Here is a 20,003-nt window from a genome sequence, read left to right on the forward strand (position 1 = left end):
GGGTTTTGGTGTTCTCTGCATGTCCACTCCCAAAGCAGAGTCCTGCCCCTGTACATGGGAAAAGGGGAAAGCCCCTTTGGAGCTCTCTGAGGAATACTGGCGTGCTGTGGTGTGACATAGCAGGAGGTAATTAAGAACAGACGTACTGCAGCACGAGGACAAATGACCTCTGCAAGTGATTCAGTGATTCTGTGCACTTTCCCATGCAAGCCTTCAATTTTTTTTAAACAGGAAGCTGCTCATGGCTGTACGGTACTTTATCTTATCAGTACTAATGGAAATTCAGTGTGTGATTCTGTCTTGACCGTATTTTTCTAGGCCTTCTTCTCTTCACATTGTCCAGCAATTTGTAAACAAATACTTGGTTTAATGAAATGTTTAGTGGAAATTGAAAATAAGGCCAAGGATAAAATTGCTGCCAACATATTATGTCCCTCTAATCACGAATTCAAGTGTGTATTATATAAAAATTAGACTTTATTGTTCTCCAATTGCACCCATTGCGTTGATGAGTCCAACGTTATAACGGCCAATAAGATGACGACGAGACCCTAGAGCAATCAATCATAATGAGCCATAATTATTTAATATTTATATGAACCGATGGTGCAGCCAAAGGTTTTGAATATCAGTCTAGATATTGTTGATCTGCTACAGGTTGATACTAAGTGTGAAACTAATTTTTAAGGGGAATAAAAGACAGAATAGTGTAGTTGAAAATCTAAGTGTTTAAAATGATTTAATACCAGCTGATTTAGCTAAAGCTTTCAACAAAATGTAAGGAAATGGCTTCTTTTACTTTGTGTCCAAAAATATCTATGCTAGGGTCTGGCATAGATCAATTTTGCAGCAATGTCCTCATAGTTTCAAAGCACCTTGTTGAGTTTTTGTCTCGCATGCAAACTATGAGCGACTGCTGTGATCTGCTAGTGACTAAAGCTAACAAGGAGTTTTTCAGGAGCATTTTATAACCCTGTGCAAAAAGTCTCACCCAGCAACAACCAGCAACCAATTGGCAACTGGTTGAAGCATGTGCATATAGGCCTGTGAGATTTCAGAGCAAGCTTCAGCAAGCTCTCGCCAATTATCGCGGAATACGCAATTTTTCTAGCAGCATGCACTGGTAAAATGCTGCCCCCTGATGGTTAGATTTTTTTTTTGTTGCATTTTTTCTGCATTGTTTCCCCAGTCCTGTCAAATATCTGCATGAGCCAGAGCTTCACTCCTCATTAGGTCTCAGTGTTTGACAGGCCCTCTGCAAATTCTGGAAACAGCCCTCTGTGAATTAACTTTATGGGTGTAATACTCGAAAGCCAGCCAATAAAAACAGTAACGATACCGCAAATGTTTTCAGGCTTTGCATATTTTAGTTATAGCTTGAAACCATGTAAATTACCCTCAGGTTTGTATGCCACTGTGTTCTTAATGAATTTCTAAGCTATATTGGAAGATAATTTGTTAAGCTTCTTGGTTTTTGGATGCGAAAGTATGCCCAAAGTTTAAAAAGATCATTACAGAGTCTGGTCCAGATCTACCTCCGGTATGATTTTTTTATTTTCCATTGAGAGTATTTAAAATGCCATAAGGATGTAAAGAAACCAACACAGAGCTGGTGTTTGCATTTCTGTCTTTGCCACGTTACAGCGCCTAACCTCTGCTGACTCATTTCTGCCCTCTGCTCGCTCTGTGTCTTTGTTCACTGCCTTTTCTGTCCGAGGATTATGGGATTTGCTCATTTCTCAGTGGACTTGATGTTACATAACTCGGTCAGAAGCTTTAAATTTGCACCATACGCTGAAATGCATCGGCGTACTCGGACATCACTCTCCTGCTCGTTCCGGGATCAACATTTCTGCTTTCATGTCATGTATGAAAGAGAATCGTGTTTGCTTTTAGAAATCCTTTCCTTTCCTTTCCCCAGGCGATGTGACTGAGTCAATTTTAATGGTGCCCTTTTTTTTTTGTGTTGCATGAAAGACAAAAAAGCCTTTGTTTTCCAATTGGCATGCAGCTGTTTACCAGTGGCTACCACAGAGGAGGACAGTTCAGGGGCATGTTTTCATGCGTTCTTTAGCATCAAAGACGAGCAGTCCTTCCATGAGTTTACCATTGATCTGATGTGGATTGTTGGTGATCTCCTCTATGGAAAGCAACCACACAGAGCTTCTGTATTGATATTGAAGCCTTTTGAGTTCTTTCTTTAAAGACTACGCCTGTGAAGAATTCACCCTTGACCTGTTCAGAAAGCAAAGAGCTCTATCTATCCCCTGTCGATTGTCTAACTCCTAAAACAACATCTGAATGTTTCTCCATTTGCCTCTAGTGCCTGTAGTGCTCTCGTTGAGGTAGAAAAAGGCTGATGAAGTTCAAAGGTCGAAGTAGAGGGCACGGTGGTGGTACGAGCTTCAACCAGAAGCCCTGGGTTAGCTACTCCGTGTGAGAGTATTAAGCACTGTTTTTAGACTTATTTCAGGTGTTATTCTGGGTTTTCTTTCGGATTATTACTTTTATGGACAGCCCTTGTTTTTATTTGTTTTGCCAGTAAAGTTTCTAACTCCAGCACCTTTAACCAGAGGGTGGAATTTAATGTTGCACTGAAGGGATTAAGTGCTGTCACTTTTAATAGATGTTAAATATAAGCCCCAGAGAGAACAGCACAGTTGTGTTGGCCTATGTGCTCACACATTGGGTGAGGATGGGTGTTTACTTTCCATTTCACAGCCTATAACAGCAACAATGCACCAAATTATGGTTCTGCATCATTCACACACTGCAGAGAATGATGTCACCTATTTGTATACTGGGTGGAGTAAGTGAACAGGTAAAAGTAATAAGGCTAAAATAAGGTCCAAACCAAACAGAAAGCATGACGCTGAGTGGATTGGGGAGAGTGGCCAGGGTGATCTCAGTTGCAATCATTAGGAACCTGCGAGGCAAGACAGAGGGCTAACCATACACCACGGCTGGCCAAAGCAGGATGGTTGTCACACGCCAAACCTACCTGGTTAGTTTTAGGAAATCACGATGATTTAGATTAAAATGGCAGCAAGGGTAACCTCATGTTAGAAAGCAAAGTTCTCCAAACTGAACTATTTACTTCACTAATGTAAGTGTTATTTTTAAAAATCAACCACTGTTATCGTCTTTCTGGTGAGATCAAAGTTTGCCATCGTAACATTCAATGCAGTACTTTAATGATCTACCAAACATCAGAATTGCTCCTGTATCATGGTATACCTGCAGTGATGCATTTTTAGAGTTAGATTCTTGTATTCGGGCCATTACAGTGGAAGACGATGTAGCCAGTGTTTACGGGGCTGGAAAAGGCTCCTGCGAGTCCCTGAATTGTCTTGTAATTCTATCAGACTGACTTAGGAAAACTTGTAAATCCACCGTAAAACTTCAAGGTCGGAACAAAGCGCGTATTAATGTGTTGATAGGAGTCTGTAAACTCTGAGTGGGTGTCAAGGAGCAAATCTAATACTCAGGAAGTAAAATTCCATTATCTGAGTTGCCAAGTTTTATTGATGACCTGATTCCATCCGTCCAATTGGAGTCCTCAGAAGAGCACAATGTGCATTCATGATGCTGGATGTTTTTTTATTTTTTTTTTCCCCTTTCAGAGTTTGATTTCAAGGTTGAACGATTATTTTTCTATCCTTGTTTTGTAGCTTGACCCCTGAGTGAATGTCTTCTGAATGGTAATTCAGAAGACTGTTGATCCATGCTGTGGAATTTAGAGCAGTGGTTTTCTAAACTGTGGCTGCTACATTACAATATGTCAGATATTCTTCATCACTATTTTACTAAGTCGTGTGTGTGTGTGTGTGTGTGTGTGTGTGTGTGTGTGGGTCACTGTAATTTGCAGTGAAAGACGCTGACATGCAATCCTGTAATGACAAAGTATCTGTGTGTTTTTCACAATATGCTAACGTGATGTAAAAGCTTGTAGTTAAGTTATTAAATTGTATTTCTGTAGCAGATTTAAAACAAAGCTTTACACTAAAATAGAACAGAATACACAGATCCCTTACATCCAATAACACGATCACAGCTCCAGAAATCATCAGTTTCCAAATGATTTCCGAATTAGCTGAAAAAATACCAACAAAAGCAAACATTTTATCACTGTAATGGCAAATTCAGAGGACAAAACAAGATTATTTTTTTTAATATCAAGAATTAATACTTTATACAAAAGAGTTCAAATATGATCCACAGTTGATCTGTGGGAATCCTGAGTAAACCAGAGCCAGTCTCTGGACCTGTTGCCACTGGCTGCTGATAAACACATTACCAATATGGCCAAGCAAGCATGACCCTGCAAAACCTCTTCATCACTGGGAGGTGCCCTGGGCAGAAACACAACAATGGGACGCTTCTTTTAGTTATTAGTCATCTGCATGATGCTCCTGAAATATCCCAAGTCTGGCTTGATGATTGTAATTTGCTTTGCTGCTGAGCTTATTTAACCACTTACTTATTAAACTCATTTGACTTGTGTGTAACACAAATTTCAATTTCTCTTCATCACACAATGTTGACCTTGTATATAGGTAAGAAGACTTTCCAAATAAAAACACTCCAAGATAACAGGGAATGGATAGAGTGGATACACTGCTGCATTATTATATAAACTACTATTTTAACTGTGTGTGCTGGAAAGCTGCTAACAAACAGAACAATCAGGGTTGTTGTGGTTTAGATGTTTTGTTTCTGCATCAGTGTGAGGCTGCAGAATCTGAATATACTGAGGGTGACGGGCAGGTCAAAGGCTGATTGATCTTTTTCTGCTTTATTTGGTTTTATGAAATCAAATGTGTCCTTATAGCACAATGAACCAAGTGTGTCAGTATCAGAATTGTGCAACAAAACAAAATGAAACAGAAACAGTATATCAGGTTTATTTGATTGATTATTAAAGTGAAAAATAAAATGAATCTTGACTCAAAAATAGTATGACAGTAAGAAGAAATCAAAACCCACAGAACACTGATACATCTTAAGCCTGTGATGCTGTGTGTATCATATTTATTCCATTCGTTTTTGGGAAGTCTACATCATCAGGGTGTTTTTGATTTTCTTTTTTCCTAAAAAAAAAATGAAATTGCACAAAAATGTTGGGTGGAGGAAAAACGATAGAAATGAACACATTAAGCAAATTTATAATTAATTTCCTTTAACAATGTCAGAAGGTTCACTTCATTTTCCAAAAATAATATAATGTGGCCATGATTTCATAGTTCAGGCTGTACAGGGTTGAGATCTATCTTAAAAGGGTCGATGGACCACGAGCATTTGATTCAGAGAGGAACGCTCTCCCAGCGTCTTCCTCACCCATTAACTTTAAAAGCAGTTGTTCTGATCTAGTGTTAGAGCAGCTCTGAAATCTGAACCATTTGATTCGTGTTTCCTAATCTGGTCTGTGCTGTTTGAACTCTTAACCCGGTTTTAACGGATTTCCTCTTTTGGCTTCTTCACCACAGCGGCGTGAGTGTCAGTGTCTTACATGAAAACACTTCTCACTACCATCTCGTAAACCTTCTGGACTCCACCCTCTCCAGCCTGCTTGCGCTCTCCTCTTCACCTCTCTTGTCTGTTGCTTTTGATGGTTGACCCCGGGTATTTAAACTCATCCACCCTCACTGCTTCAGCCTCCTGCAGCTTGGCTGTTACACCCACCTCCCTCTCATTCGCAGGCATGTATTCTGTCTCGTTTTCATTCCTTTCTTTTTTTTTTCCCTCTGCAACACCTTGAATCTCCGTCTGTGTGTGAAGCAGAGTTTAAATAAAATTGCTTCGCTTTGCCAGAAACTACTTTCGATTTGAGCCTTTGAGTGTTAAACTAACAGCTGCAGTCAAAGATGCCGCTAATGGAAAACAAATCAGAGATATTTCATGTGTTTCTGTTCTGGTTATTAAAACAACTTAGAAAACGCATCCATTACATCTTGTTAAAGTGACTCTGTGAATCAGTTCCCGTGGAGAAACTAGGTTAGCATTAATAATCTCAAACCCAAATGAATGTAATCCATCAAACGGAGTCATAACAGCCCTGAATGACTACAGAGTGTTTGGAAGTGATGCTGGATTTATTCCTACATTCATCTTTTCCTCCTGCCTCTCTGAGCATAAACTTTTGAGCGCCACACAAAATCAATAGCGCCTGCTGGAAAGTTCTCGACTCGGATAATTACATTTGTTTACTGCCCGTGCACTCCCCTCCATCTTCATGTGAACATGAGACATTATGTGTGATAAACCAATAAAGCTCAGCGTTGTTGCATGCTGTTACCCGACGTGGCCGTAGCACAAGCTTTACTGAGGGCCTCGTGTTGTTTGGATGCAGGTGGTGAGAATGCAGGAAGAAGGCACAAGTACTCGTTTATAATTTTATGACTGGAGACATTGTAGTGATGGTGAGAAAGGACTTTGGGTTGAGTGATGATTGTGTAAAGCCTGAACACTGCTACACCCTGCTGAGGCTGACAGAAACCAGCATTAGACACAGTTGCAGTCATAGGTATCAGGAGCCTTTTACCACCTGCCAAAAAATGCTAAGAGCCATAAAACAGTGGAACAGGAAATGCATTTAGCCATAAAGCTACAGTCAGCTGAGACAAACCAGGGCTGCAATCTTATGAATTCACCCTGTGTGCCATGTTTCCTCTAAACTGTGGTTCAAATCAAGTGTGATGCGTGACGACTGTTTCAGTGTCGTTATCAGACACAAGCTAAGAGTGAACAAGTAAAACCAAAACACTGAGCTGAGGGAGGCTAAAACTCCCCTTGTACAGCCGAGGTAAGCTCAAGTGTTGGTGGTGATTGACATTAGGGTAGTGCAAGAAAATGGTATATGGCCTGTATTTGTATAGCGCTTTACTTAGTCCCTATGGACCCCAAAGCGCTTTACACTACATTCAGTCATTCACCCATTCACACACACATTCACACACGGGTGATGGCAAGCTACATTGTAGCCACAGCTGCCCTGGGGCGCACTGGCAGAGGCGAGGCTGCCGGACACTGGCGCCACCGGGCCCTCTGACCACCACCAGTAGGGTGAAGTGTCTTGCCCAAGGACACAACGGCCGAGACTGTCTGAGCCGGGGCTCGCACCGGCTACCTTCCAATTACAAGAAGAACTTCCAACTCTTGAGCCACGATCGTGTGACTGGACAAACTGTGTGTTTGTGTGTGTGTGTGTGTGAGTCTGTGAATTACAATCTGATGGGGCCAGCTTCCCTCCTGATGCTTTGTGTTTGTGCTCTGTCGCACAGAGTTCACGGAGGGGCCGGGGATGGCGCAAACAGGCCTGCAATTATGGCCAACCTGCTGAGCAGCGGGGTGCTCGAGGACGCTAACAGTTCTCTATGAGAACCTGATGTTCTTCAGGCTTTGAAAAGTTAAAAACTTTCTCCTTTATGTAGGAAGTCAGATGAGTTCAACATATTTAAATCCAACTAAGGTAAAACTGATCCCCCTTACTTCTCCCACTGGGAAACTTACTGAGCTTGTTGGGAAACTTTCGGTTTTGGCTTGTTCTGCAGCGTCTTTTGGAAACATTTGTGGCCCAGCCATGAACTTTTAACTTGTATTGTAAGGTGAAGACCCTACAATGATAAGGAAAAAAGGACACTTTTAACATACTTCCCCACCTCTAATAAACCTATTGCAGGCAAAAAAAAGTATGATTAAATATTGCGTGTTTTTAATTCCTTAAGCAGTTTCAGATTTACTTGGATTGCACAGTTTTAACATAAAAGTCGAGTGAATCCAAGGTTTTTTTTTTTATATACCATAACATAATCAAATAACGTCTGCAGTGCTCAAGGATTGTAAGTGTAAATGCAGTTGAATTACATCATGTTTTCATATCTCTTTAGGTGCATGAGATCTGGTTTAGTAAATGATTACAGTTTGAAACATTTCAGAGTCAGCCCAGACTTTCACAATCACCGCATCCCTCGCTGCCATTTGAGCTGTTGTTTATGGGAAACTAATTGGTTAGTTTAATTTAGGAGTTTCGTGTCCCTCGGAGCATTGCAGCAGAGATTCTGCTGATTGTAACACTGGGATGTAAAACCGACGGCCTCTGGCTGAGTCCACGCCGTCACAATATCCTTTCTCCTGATACGATCTGGTATCTACGTCGAATATCATCTGTATGCTCCCGCCATTTTTCTCCGTGTCCTCCTCTGCTCTGAGCTATTCGAACCCTCACAGCACAGAAAGTGTTGCTGCAGTGTGTGACTGGCCCTCCGTGTTATTCTGGAGACTTTAAAGGAGCCTCTACTGACTTTATTTGTCTTCATATGCTGTGTGTCAGCTCAGATTTTCCTGATGAAATCACATTTATGTGCGCTGGAAATCTGTTTGATTTTCAGCCCCATACTTGGCTTTAGTCTGTGGCAGGCTGGTTTTGTGAACCGAGCTGAGCTGCTGCACTCGGAGCTCTTCAAAGGCCTGCCATAAAACCTCCGGATCGTAATCGGATGCTGTTCAGACTTCACATTGTAATTATGTCTCAACAAATTCCTGTCTGCACACTCCTACAAAGGAAAGATGTGTGTTGGTTTGTTTGGGGTTTTTTTTTTTTTGGTGTACAGTTGATGTGTACAGTCTTTGACGAGTGGGGAGGGGGCCTTATAAGCTGCATGTTATATCACATTAACATTGTGTTTGAGGCTGCTGATGTTTGTGTGCGATGCTGGTGTAATATTTGCACAGATGTTTGTGTGTGAGTGTGCACCAGCAGCTTATCTTTTCCATGCTCTTCTCACCAAGTTTCTTTGGTCTCAATTGGATGTGAAAGGAAATCCCATGTCTGCAAGGCTTCCACTACAGGCACAGAACTGTGTGTGTGTGTGAGTGTGAAGCCTTTACCATGCCACAGTGGATTAACCACACAGTTTGAGCAGTAACAGTGAGGCTGTGAAGGATTCGGAGAGAAAACAGAGTGTGAGCCAATGAGAGGCAAAAAGGAAGTGAAAGGGAGGTTAAGGCTGATGGATAAATGGTGTTTTTTCAAAAACACCGCCACTTTTTACACTAATCTCTTATTTAAAAACACAAGAAGAGAACACACACACAAGTTGTGAGCTGCAATACGTGTTAAAGATGAGGTGTTCCTTTCAGAAACACAAACAGAGGCTTTTTAGGACTAATAATAACCACTTTTTGTTCCCTCTCTGAGAGCAGTTGGTAATTTGTTGTTAGAGGAACATGCCACAGTAAATCTTAAAGGCACAAGTTACAAAACACCCGCAATGAAGGACTAAATATAAAATTGGCCAATAAGCTATGCTGGTATGAAGAGGGTCTCGCCCATTGTGGACCAAACCTGACATTCAGACTAACAGTGAAGAGGCGGGTCGTGCTGCAGGGAATTCTATCAATGCTCTGCTTTGACAGATTGTAAAAACAACAGTCTGTCACTGTCAGAATATATAAAAATAGAGCACAGTTAACATCTTTGCATAACTTGATCGTGTGGACGATCGTGGCTCAAGAGTTGGGAGTTCGCCTTGTAATCGGAAGGTTGTCGGTTTGAGCCCCGGCTTGGTCGTTGTGACCTTGGGCAAGACACTTCACCCGTTGCCTACTGGTGGTGGTCAGAGGGCCCGGTGGCGCCAGTGTCCAGCAGCCTCGCCTCTGTCAGTGCGCCCCAGGGTGGCTGTGGCTACAATGTTGCTTGCCATTACCAGTGTGTGAATGGGTGAATGACTGGATGTGTAAAGCGCTTTGGGGTACTTAGGCTAGTAAATACAGGCCATTTACCATTTCCATGCACAGTGGTCTGAAACATCAAGAGACAAAAGCCGAAACTCTTGGGGATGTTTTATGCTTGAAAAGGGATTTAAAATGATTATAAGAATAGTGGCAATTAAGTTTCTGTAGTGGACTAAGCCAGTAATCGAAAATGGTTTCGGCTCTATATTGCTGGCTGTGGCTGTCACATTTCACAAAGACTTAAAGTGCAAGCTCACCTTTGAAGGGCCGAGGTGTCAAACTTACAGCCCATCAGAGGCTCCAGTCTGGGCCGCCGGACGGCTTTACAAAGTGAGAAAATTGCAGTAAAGTCATTAATAATTAAAGTTTTTCAATAAAGTGCACTACTATTTTATAAAAAAGTAAAAGACTTTCCGTGTTTAGTTTGAGTGTCCAGCATGTGAAGGCTTGTGCCTTTAAAGAGCCACTGTTGCATTATATTGTGGGTGTAATGTCAGAATGAGAAAATGTGGAAGAACTTGGATCTGCTCTTAAAATTACAGGTGTTTTTTTTTTTGTTTTTTTTTTTTTTATAACCTCTCTCAGCTGTACATTAAAGAGGTTGAGAAGAAGAAAAAGGTTGTACTTCTTGACACACGATGGTTTTATTGGTTCAGCCCACTCAAAATCAAATTGGACTGTAGGTGGAGTTTAAAACTAAATGAGCTGAGACACGCTCTCTATGGGCGATCATAATAATGGATTGGATTTATATAGCGCTTTTCAAGGCACCCAAAGCGCTTTACAATACCACTATTCATTCACTCTCACATTCACACACTGGTGGAGGCAGCTACAGTTGTAGCCACAGCTGCCCTGGGGCAGACTGACAGAAGCGAGGCTGCCATATCGCGCCATCGGCCCCTCTGGCCAACACCAGTAGGCAAGTAGGGTAAAGTGTCTTGCCCAAGGACACAACGACCAGGACAGAGAGTCCAGGGATCGAACCGGCGACCTTCCGGTTACAGATGCGATTTCCAACCCCCTGAACCACGGTCGCCCTACGATCAGTAATTAAAGCACTGAAAAGTACTTTAGATATAAGTAGTGGCTGGTTAATGCATTGCTTGCAGGCAGTCAAGCGCAACTGCAGTTCCTCTCATGTCCACTTGAGGCTCTAAATGCTTGTCAGTCCCAATAGGTTATGTTAAAATGTCCAACTTTACGTCCAATTTACATCCTGATATGAAATATGGTTCATTTCACCTTTCACGATGACTCTACAAGCAGTTGGTATTGTTATAAATCACTCGTTTAAGTGAGGCCTTAAGCTGTCTTTAATTGGGGATGTGGCTGCTGGCTACTGACTTGAGCCACTGTTCTGAGAAACCGTCCTACTTTGGCAAATCGTCCTACCCGTATTATAATTTGATGGTGACTTCTGACTAAACCTAACCCTAATCCTCACCATAACCATAACAAATATTTACAATGGGTTCAAAACAATGAAGTAAATTAGGGTTTTGTGTTGTGCATATGCGCAGAAACAACAGGTTGGATGGTTTGTGAGGTAGGATAGATTTCCACAACACCACTGAATTCAACCTTTTAACCATGTTTAGGTTGTTATTTGCTCTTTTGAGCATTTTCAGTGTGATTTTATGTTTCCCTTTGTAAACTGGGGTTCCGGAGGGTGGTTGTCACTGACTGTGGCCTAAAGAACACCTGTGTCGCTTGTATAAAGGCAACTTGAGACGGGATGCACTTGAGAGCTTAAAAAAAAAAAGGAAAAAAAAAAGATCATTTCAGCACCATCTAGATTTTTGGGTGATTGCAAAAGCTGTCTGGACTGGTCTGAAATTACCCCATCTAACTAGTTTAGCAGCAGCTGAGTCGGTTATGTGTGGATATGATGGTGTTCAGACATTAGTAAGGCATACAGTGTATTTTCATCATGTTTCATCATTAATTGCACAGCATGATGCTGTTCTTACCTCAACCTGGCAGCCGCTCGCCTCCTTCCTGCTGTTCAGCGAGGCAGCGCCTGCGTGTGAGTCATTGAAGGGGGAAGATGGCTCGGCTGCACAGCTTTGAGCTCGCTGTACCGCCCTGCTCTCATAGCTCGCATTTCTCAGATAAAAACCAGCTAGCAAAACTGATTTACAAGACTCCTCTCCACTCGGTGTGTGTGTGTGTGCATGTGTGTGTGTTGATTTAGAAGACTTAAAGTATAATAAACTATCGTGACAATCTCTGCGAGGAAAAGCACATCAACCTGTAAATCACATCACAGCATTCAGCACTTGTTCTCCATCTGTCATGCAGCTGCAGCAGCAGTGTGTGTTTACAGTACACTCATGCAGGTTTCATTTTGCACATGTTGAACCTAAATCTCTGTCTTCCTCGTCCTCTTGTGGCTTTTTTGTTCAGCTTGTTTTTTTTATGTTTTCTCTGCACTTTCTGCGTCTCGTTGTGTGTATATGTTTACCTCACTCCTGTGTCTTGACACACTCATACTTATCTTCTCGCTTTTGCTGTCAGCACCAGTCATTTGATATGGTTTCAGTGTTATAGGGGAGGGAAATTCCAAGAAAGCAAGCGTTAACTCCCTTTATTGGATTTCCAGCCACCAGGGCCTTCCTTAATATCTATGCTATGAGTAACTTAACACCAAGCTGGAAAGTGTTCTTTACATTGGCACTGACTTTAAACTCAGAACCAGCAGTGATCTGAGTGTACATGGCAGAGGTTAACTGTGCTTTCAACCACTACAGGACATTCAACTTGACTTTTTTCTTTTGTTGAAACACATTTTCAAACACAAAATTTGTTCTGTTTTATCTTTGTTTTTGTCTCCACAAGCTTTAGAGGGAAATGGCTTCATCATTAAGTGCTAAAACCAGCCTCTGTGTCTACCTTCGGGAGCAAAGTTCCTCCTGAAACTATCAGTTAGAAATAGTTCTAGGTGTCGGCTGACAAAAATTAAAAACCATAGCTACTATAATTAAATGTGGCCAGTCTCCTCTTCAGGGTCCCTTTCTTGTGCATGTTTGAACAGATTCGAACAGAACTGTTAGTTGGAGATCACTTGGTGACAGTCCTGTTCTTAGTCCTGTGTAGTTGGACAGTAGTTGGTGCAATCAAAGGGTGGAGGGTGTGGTGTTCAGTTTTTCATCATCTGCTTTTTGCAGATCATGTGGTTCTATTGGCTTCATTGAGCCTTGCTTGCACTGTGACTGTCTGCAGCCAAATGTGAAGTGGTTATGCTGTGAATGAGCTCCAAGTCTGAGGCCTTTGTTCTCAGTTGGAATCGGCTGGAGTGCCCACTCCAGGTCGCTGGTGAACTTTTGCCCATGTGGAGGAGTTTAAGTATCTTTTGGTGTTATTTATGAGTCAGGGGAGAATGGAGTGGGATTGGTGCAACATCTACAGTGATATGGATGCTGTGCCAGTCTGTTGTGATGAAGAGAGCTCAGCTTAAAAGGAAAGGTGTGGATTTACTGGTCAATCTACCCTCCAACCTTCATTTATGGTCACAAGCTTTGGGTAGTAACTGGAAGAATAAGACTGCAGATACAAGAGTGGAAAATTAAATGATGTCTTGATTAAGCCTTCTAGATATGAGGAGGAGTTGGGTTTTTCTGAGTCAGGCACTTGGAGTAGAACGGCTACCTCTCGCCATTAAAAGGAGAAAGTTTTAGAGGTTTGGGCAACTTGGATGCCTCGTGGGTGCCTCCTGGATGTCTCCTAAAGGATGAGTTTTGGGGGAGTCCTTCCAGGAGGAGGTCCCGGAGAAGATCAAGGCCATGCTAAGGAGATTACCTCCCTGCTGGCTTGGGAACGCCTCAGTGCCCCTCAGTAGAGCCACAGGAGGTGGCCTGGAAGAGGAAAGTCTGTGATTCTCTTCTTAGAGTGCTGTGTGAATAATGAGTGATGGATGGATGGCAGAAAGAAAGTGGACAGATTTCCCGGGGAGCTAAATCTTGCTATTAGGAAAGGAATGGCCAAAAAAACTCCTTTAGTTGTCGTAGTAAACTTATGTGTCTGTGGTCTCTGTGAGCATTGGAAAAAGCATTTGCATGCTCCTGATTCTATTCATGACTGGACCTTAGAGCTTTGGTCTTAAAAAATAAAAAATTCTCCCACTGAAAGTTGCTAACGACCACAAAACGACCTAGCTGTCATCACACGAGCCTGTCGATAGTCGATAAAAGCCAGGTCAGTATGACACAGACTTGATGCTGAGGATTGCAGTGAGCAGAACTTAATGAGAGGATGTTGAAAAGTAACGGCTGTACTGAAAAAGGTGCATGTGAAGAGGAGTTTTGAGAGGATATGTGGTAAAATATGTTTTTATTTATTTTAATGGGCTGATTTCTGGAACTTTTTTCATCACGCCTTGCATAATTGAGTTCAGATGGGGTTTGAGGAGGGAACTCTATCCAGTTTTCTTGATGTTCTCCGTTGTCTATCTAACTTGATATTAATAACCCTTGGAGGGTCTTAAGGACATTTATTGTCCTTAGGCCTAAAGGTGGATGTCTTTTTAAGGACCCTCCAAGGGTTAAAGGCATATAAAGCAACACAACACCTTGAAATCTGTGCTGAAAATAGTGTGCAGACACCTCAAGCTGTTCTGTGGGGTTGGAAAGCCTGGGTATGATTTTTATATGGTGCACTAAGAAAGTGGATGACACAAGTGTTGCCTTAAATACAATAAAAACAGTAAAGAGGTACTCATGCTGTCAACCTGTCCTCTGTTACAGAGTGTTTAATAAAAGAAACTGTCAGTGTTACTGTCTCATTGTGACAGATTTTTTTTCTTTGATTCAATTCTAAGTGGAAAAACTCAACTTCCACATATGTGTCTGTGTCTTTTCAGAAAATACATAGCGGTGTATATAAGACCGTCCCACTATGGAGAACAAGCGAGACACAGAAACATGAACACCCACTCCCTTTGAATAATAGACTGCTTAAGTCTCAAGGATGCTGTGCTGCAGTACAGAAGGTTGTATTTACCCCGTGGTACATGCATGATCGATTGACAGAATGTTGAAGGAATGCAAAATATCCAGTTGATTAAAAAGTGAAAGTGTTAAGATTCTTTTTCTGCTGTCAAATAACCGAGCTCCTCGCCTTACCTGAAAGCTCTCTCCACATTTATAGAGAAACATAACTGACCGTTGGTTTTACACCAGTTATGCTGCCTCTAACATTGTTGAGCATGACAGGTTCCATGGTGGGTCAGTGATGGTCTGGAGAAGCATAACATTTGAGGGCACAGACTTCTACACAGTTTACAACAATGCTCTGACAGCCATCAGGTATCTGGGTGAAATCCTTGGACCCACTGTCAGACTGGTGCAGTGGGCCCTGGGTTCCTCCTAGTAGACGACAATGCCCTGACTCATGTGGTGAGATTATGCAAGTAGTTCCTGGAGGATGAAGGCAGTCCATACCACTGACTGGCCCTAATGCTCACCTGAACAAAATCCAATAGAACACCTCATCGACATTATGTTTTGATCCATCCAACGCTGCTAGGTTGCACCTCACACTGTCCAGGAGTTCAGTGATGGTCCTGATCCAAGAGGAGATCCCCCAGGACACCATTCGTTATTTCATTAGGAGCTTGTATGCAAGCATGTGGGAGCGTACAAACTACTATTACTGTTTTGAGTTGCTGCAGTGACGTTTTGGCAAAATGCTCTGCTCTTTGGTTTTCAGGATGGTTTTGAATTCAGCCCTCTGTAGGTTGATGATTTTCATTTCGGTCAAACGATGTGGCATTCTTTCATTCCTAACATGTAACCAAGTCCATATCAGTGCAGATATCCAGCATTATTGTATTCCTAGTAAGATCTGATGTGTTTACTATCTACTCATAAGTTGGTCAACAGTAGCTTCAGCTCTCATTGAGACTCGCGTCGGCTGTGGTGTCGCTTTTGGCTTTTGAGGGAATCTGCTATCTTGTTCTTTCTTCTTTTTCTCAGTTCGTGGCCATAGATCAGGGCAGGGAAATAGGAGCTGTGACTTTTGACTTCTCCTTTCCCCTCTCATGAACAAAACCCCAATATGCTTTTCTCTAGTCTGCAAAGAGTCATGAAACCAGAGGCACCACATCACCTGCAAAATGCTAAATGCAACCTTGAGACTACAGAGTCAGACGCACGTCGGCTTTGACTTGAAATTCGTTCCATAATAAGTTATGAATCTGTAACAAAAGGAGCCCCCAATGGATTCCAGTATCCACCTGGAACTACTCTGACTTCTTGCTCACACTGCAGTTCAAATAAAAGCGATACAGGTAAACTGACGATAAGACAGAATTGGATTCAGGAACGCTTTGATTCAGCTTTCATTAAAGCGCGTGGTTTTTTTTCAAATTTGATCAAAGCAGCTTTTTATTTCATGCATGAAATGGGGAAAAGGTCCAGATCACCTCCAACATCAGAGTCCTGAGAGCGTTAAAATTATCTCCTGTCATGCATTATGAATGGACTGAGGATCAAGCACTAGAAAATATTAACTGACAGCTTTCTTATCTTTTTAAGTCGCTTTTTTCTTTGTCATTTTCAACTAAATCTTGCATTTCCTTTCAAATAAAGTTTAATTTAGCTTCAGTTCTTTCCGTTAAACAAATGGGATCACCAGCAGATATACTCCTAAAGAATCTGGCCTTTTTAGTCACCGTGCTCTAATGCAGAGGAGCAAAACGAAAAAGCAAAAGGAAAGAAAATTAATCCGTAACTATTTTCTCTTTTCCAGCTCATACGGTGTCAGGATTTTGCTTATTTGTCTTTTATGAAACCTTAAATTTAAATATCTTTAGCCTGAGACTAAAGGCCTGGTGGATTTTATAAGGTAGTAATTAGAAGATGAATCCATAATGAAAATAATCACTGGTTTGACCTCCAGTTAGAGTTAACAGAATCATTCATTTATATTTCAGCACTCAGTGCTCCACAGAGAGAAGGAAATGTTTGTAGAAAGATAACCAAAGTTATTATAAAGTTATAAGTTTAGATGGAGAATTTCCAGCTGCAACGCCTGAACTGAGACGCAGGCAAGCCGATTTCAGAAGGCCTCAAAATTTTCAATGACGCCTCACAAGATGAAGGATTAATAAGCAACGTATTTAACGAGGAATTCAGTCGTTAAACTGCCATCTTTCAGCTAAACAATGCAGCAAATTTGAGCAGGCCCTCTGGGTTTTTTCCTCCAGAACAAACAGCCAAGTCGGGCGTGTGAATGTTAGAGGAAATAACTTATCGCTGGGCTGCAGGTCAAACAGAGGCTAATCGTTTGACACTCGGCAGCTGGATGCATGTTTACCCAGCAGAGTTTGTATCGTGTGTATTTATAGGATCGGCACTAATCACCAGCAACAACTTCCCAGGGGTACACTCTGAGGAATATCAAAGCTAATACGAATTATCTTTTTTTATTTTTAAAAGAACTGAAAACAGACTTAACTGAAATCGTAGCTGTTAACCACTACTTTTTAAGACCTGTAGATATTAATAGATGTTACCATGTCTTTGACTTGTTGCTTTGATTCATTGAAGTCTTCACACGCATCCAAAATCTTTCAGACGCTGCCTTAATCACAAGGAGTCGCCACACTGGGTAGCTCCGCATGTTTGATTTGGCAGATTGTTAAAAATGCTGATCATAAGCACGCTGCTCGCAGATGGACACCTGACAGGCACCTAAACTTCAGCGACACAGAGAAGCGTCATGTAATCCACTTCAAGGGAAGAGCCGATTATTGATGTCAGCATGTGCACACAAAACGTTTTACAGCATTTACAAATCATTCTCATCTTCAGGAATCAAACGGGCTGCAGCGTGGCGCGGTTGTTGGCGCTGCTGCCTCACAGCGAGAGGGAGCAAACCATATTTATTTATTTATGCGGTGCTTTTCCAAGACAAAGCACTTTACAAAACTGATCTAAGATGGTGCAAAATCTTTTCAAAAAGGGGACAGCGGATGAAAGAATATAAAAGAACAAAATGTACAAAATACAAAAATGACATTTACACTCATTGGAGGTAAAATACTACAGAACTAAAAGTGGAGTAAGTCCACAGACTCAGCAGACCTCAGAGGAGCAGGCGGAGCGCTCCACAGCTCAGGTCTGGCAACAGGTTTCCTTTCTGAACCCAGGTGAACCTCTTCTGTGTGCTGTTTGCTCCAGGGGCGCTGCTTATTTCTGCCCACGGCACACCTCACAGAGCATATTCCAAATCTAAAGATTTTCATTTCATGGCTAAGTAGAGGTTTAAAAATCCTCTCTGATGCCTCACAGATAAGCCACAGGTGTCCACACTGGGAGGCTGGAGGAGGGGTAGCGTTTGAGGAATCACCGATTCATCGGGAGCTGCTTTGGGAGCTTCATGTCCTGCATAAAACCCTTTGGTTAGATTCAGTGAAAGATTGCGGTTTCGGTTAAAATGTGCCGTTTTTATAACGTTTATGCTGCACACATTGTCAGAAACTCTGTTTACTGGCACTGACACCAAAAAAGCTTGTGCAGAAGAGAACTTGAGAAAACTGAACTGTTTGTCCATAGAAGGAAAAACAGGTTCATCTTTATAACTCATAACTCTGATCAGTCAAATCTTTTCTTTCTGAAGGACAGATTATCAGATGGAGTCTTTCCGTGGACTTTAGTGTGTAGAATTTCAGTTGGTTCGTCCATATTTTTCAGACATTTGGCTTATATGAACAACTCTGTTGCCTTTGAGCTTTTAAATTGAGCTAATGGTGCATTTAATGCATTTTCTATGAGATTCATGTTAAGCGTTTTTTAAAAGTTCCCTTTGTGTGAAGTGCGATGGAAATTCCTGCATGTTAAGAGCCGGGATCGGGGCGCCGTGTCATGAATGGCATGAAATCACTTTAATCAGGGGTAACTGTGAAGTACTGAAGACTGCGTTAATCTGAGCTTGGTCACCCTGCCAGGCTGTGGAGTTAAGTGTTCTGACTCGTGGCTGATTGGTAGTGTAGGTGGTTGATTAGTTTGGTCCAGATCACATGGACTACTAAAGTCTGATTGAGCTGAGTCACAAAAAAGTTGGAGGCTGAGTGATTCCTGCATTAGGCGTAATTAGCATGTGCGTGTATATGAGCAGCGTTGGTGTGTGGGGGTGTCGTCTCCTCTGAAGTTTACTTCCTGGCTGCTTCTTTCTCCTGTTTTTCAGCTGTTTCTGAGCATAATTAACCTTCTATCAAATGGTGGCGTAAACCTCATCGCTTCAATTTTGTTAATTTGTGTGTTTCAAGTCGAACTCCGTGGGAGAGTTAATTAGCGAGTTCAGATTTAAAGCTACGAGTGATTCGCCGGGCCGCGTTCACACAGCAGCAATGTTTTTGAATGTTTAAACCATCGAACCCAAAAATATGCATTTATGTTCGAAGCTTTGATCAATAAGTTTACCAAGTATAACTAAAGGAAATAACAAACTCAACTCTTGTGTCTTTCGTAGGTGAGGAGAGAGAGGTTCTTCATGTCATCAGGGTTCAACAGGCTTCATCACTGAACAGGTAAGATTTGATCACCTCCACCCTAATCTTCCCTCTTTGCCTTCTAAGATCTCTAATCAGAGCTTCACTCAGGACCTGCTTTCAGCCACCTGACGATGTTATTTCAATGACGACCTCAGTGGTAGACTTGTGATTGAAGGAAAATATTGATTTTTTTTTTTTTTTTTGATGATTTGGTGGACTGCCTGCTTGAGAACTCAACTGAACCCCACCTTTTTGTTCATCCTGAGGGTGCTAGCAGTCTTTCATCTGATTGCTTCATGTAGGTCCTCACATTTTCTAAGATTTAAAACATCTGTATACCTCTGGGAGCACTGGGAGATACATTTTAACTAGAGATGGCACGATACCACTTTTTTTATGTCCGATACCGATACCGATATCATAAATTTGGATATCTGCCGATACCGATATGAATCCGATATAGTGTTTTTTAATCAACAAAACTGTTTTTTAAAATATCTTGCTGCATTTTGCAAGTCTGCAAGTTCATACTCAAGTTTAAAACAACAACTACACTAAAGCTATTCTGTTATACCTGTATACAAAAAAAATATTTCATAGTTCAGCAATACTGATCAATCTAATAAACTTAGACCTACACCATCCTCCCTATTCTGGTATTTTAAAGAGTAATTAGCATAAATATTAAGCAACCTAACTAATAGGGTTCCAACTCCCAGCAACAACAAAAATAAATAAATAAAAAATAGGGAACCACCCCTCACGCTCCACCTCA

The 20,003-nt window shown here is 41.7% G+C and overlaps 1 protein-coding gene across 3 annotated transcripts in view; it reads left to right on the forward strand.

The window, feature by feature from the left end:
* The window catches only part of plxnb2a.1 (plexin b2a, tandem duplicate 1), a 232,844-nt gene that overhangs the window by 47,485 nt on the left and 165,356 nt on the right, over nt 1-20,003 (forward strand). For all 3 annotated transcript variants that reach the window (XM_086270118.1, XM_086270120.1, XM_086270119.1), the window contains exon 2: nt 19,207-19,264. The gene's annotated coding sequence lies outside the window, so the exon portion shown is untranslated. The remainder of the gene's footprint in view (nt 1-19,206; nt 19,265-20,003) is intronic.

Source organism: Aulonocara sp. 'chitande type north' Nkhata Bay, linkage group LG17, assembly GCF_057382095.1.
Source record: "Aulonocara sp. 'chitande type north' Nkhata Bay isolate Kocher_YH1m ecotype deep benthic linkage group LG17, A_spYH_male_GT1.1, whole genome shotgun sequence".
Taxonomy (NCBI): Eukaryota; Metazoa; Chordata; class Actinopteri; order Cichliformes; family Cichlidae; genus Aulonocara; species Aulonocara sp. 'chitande type north' Nkhata Bay.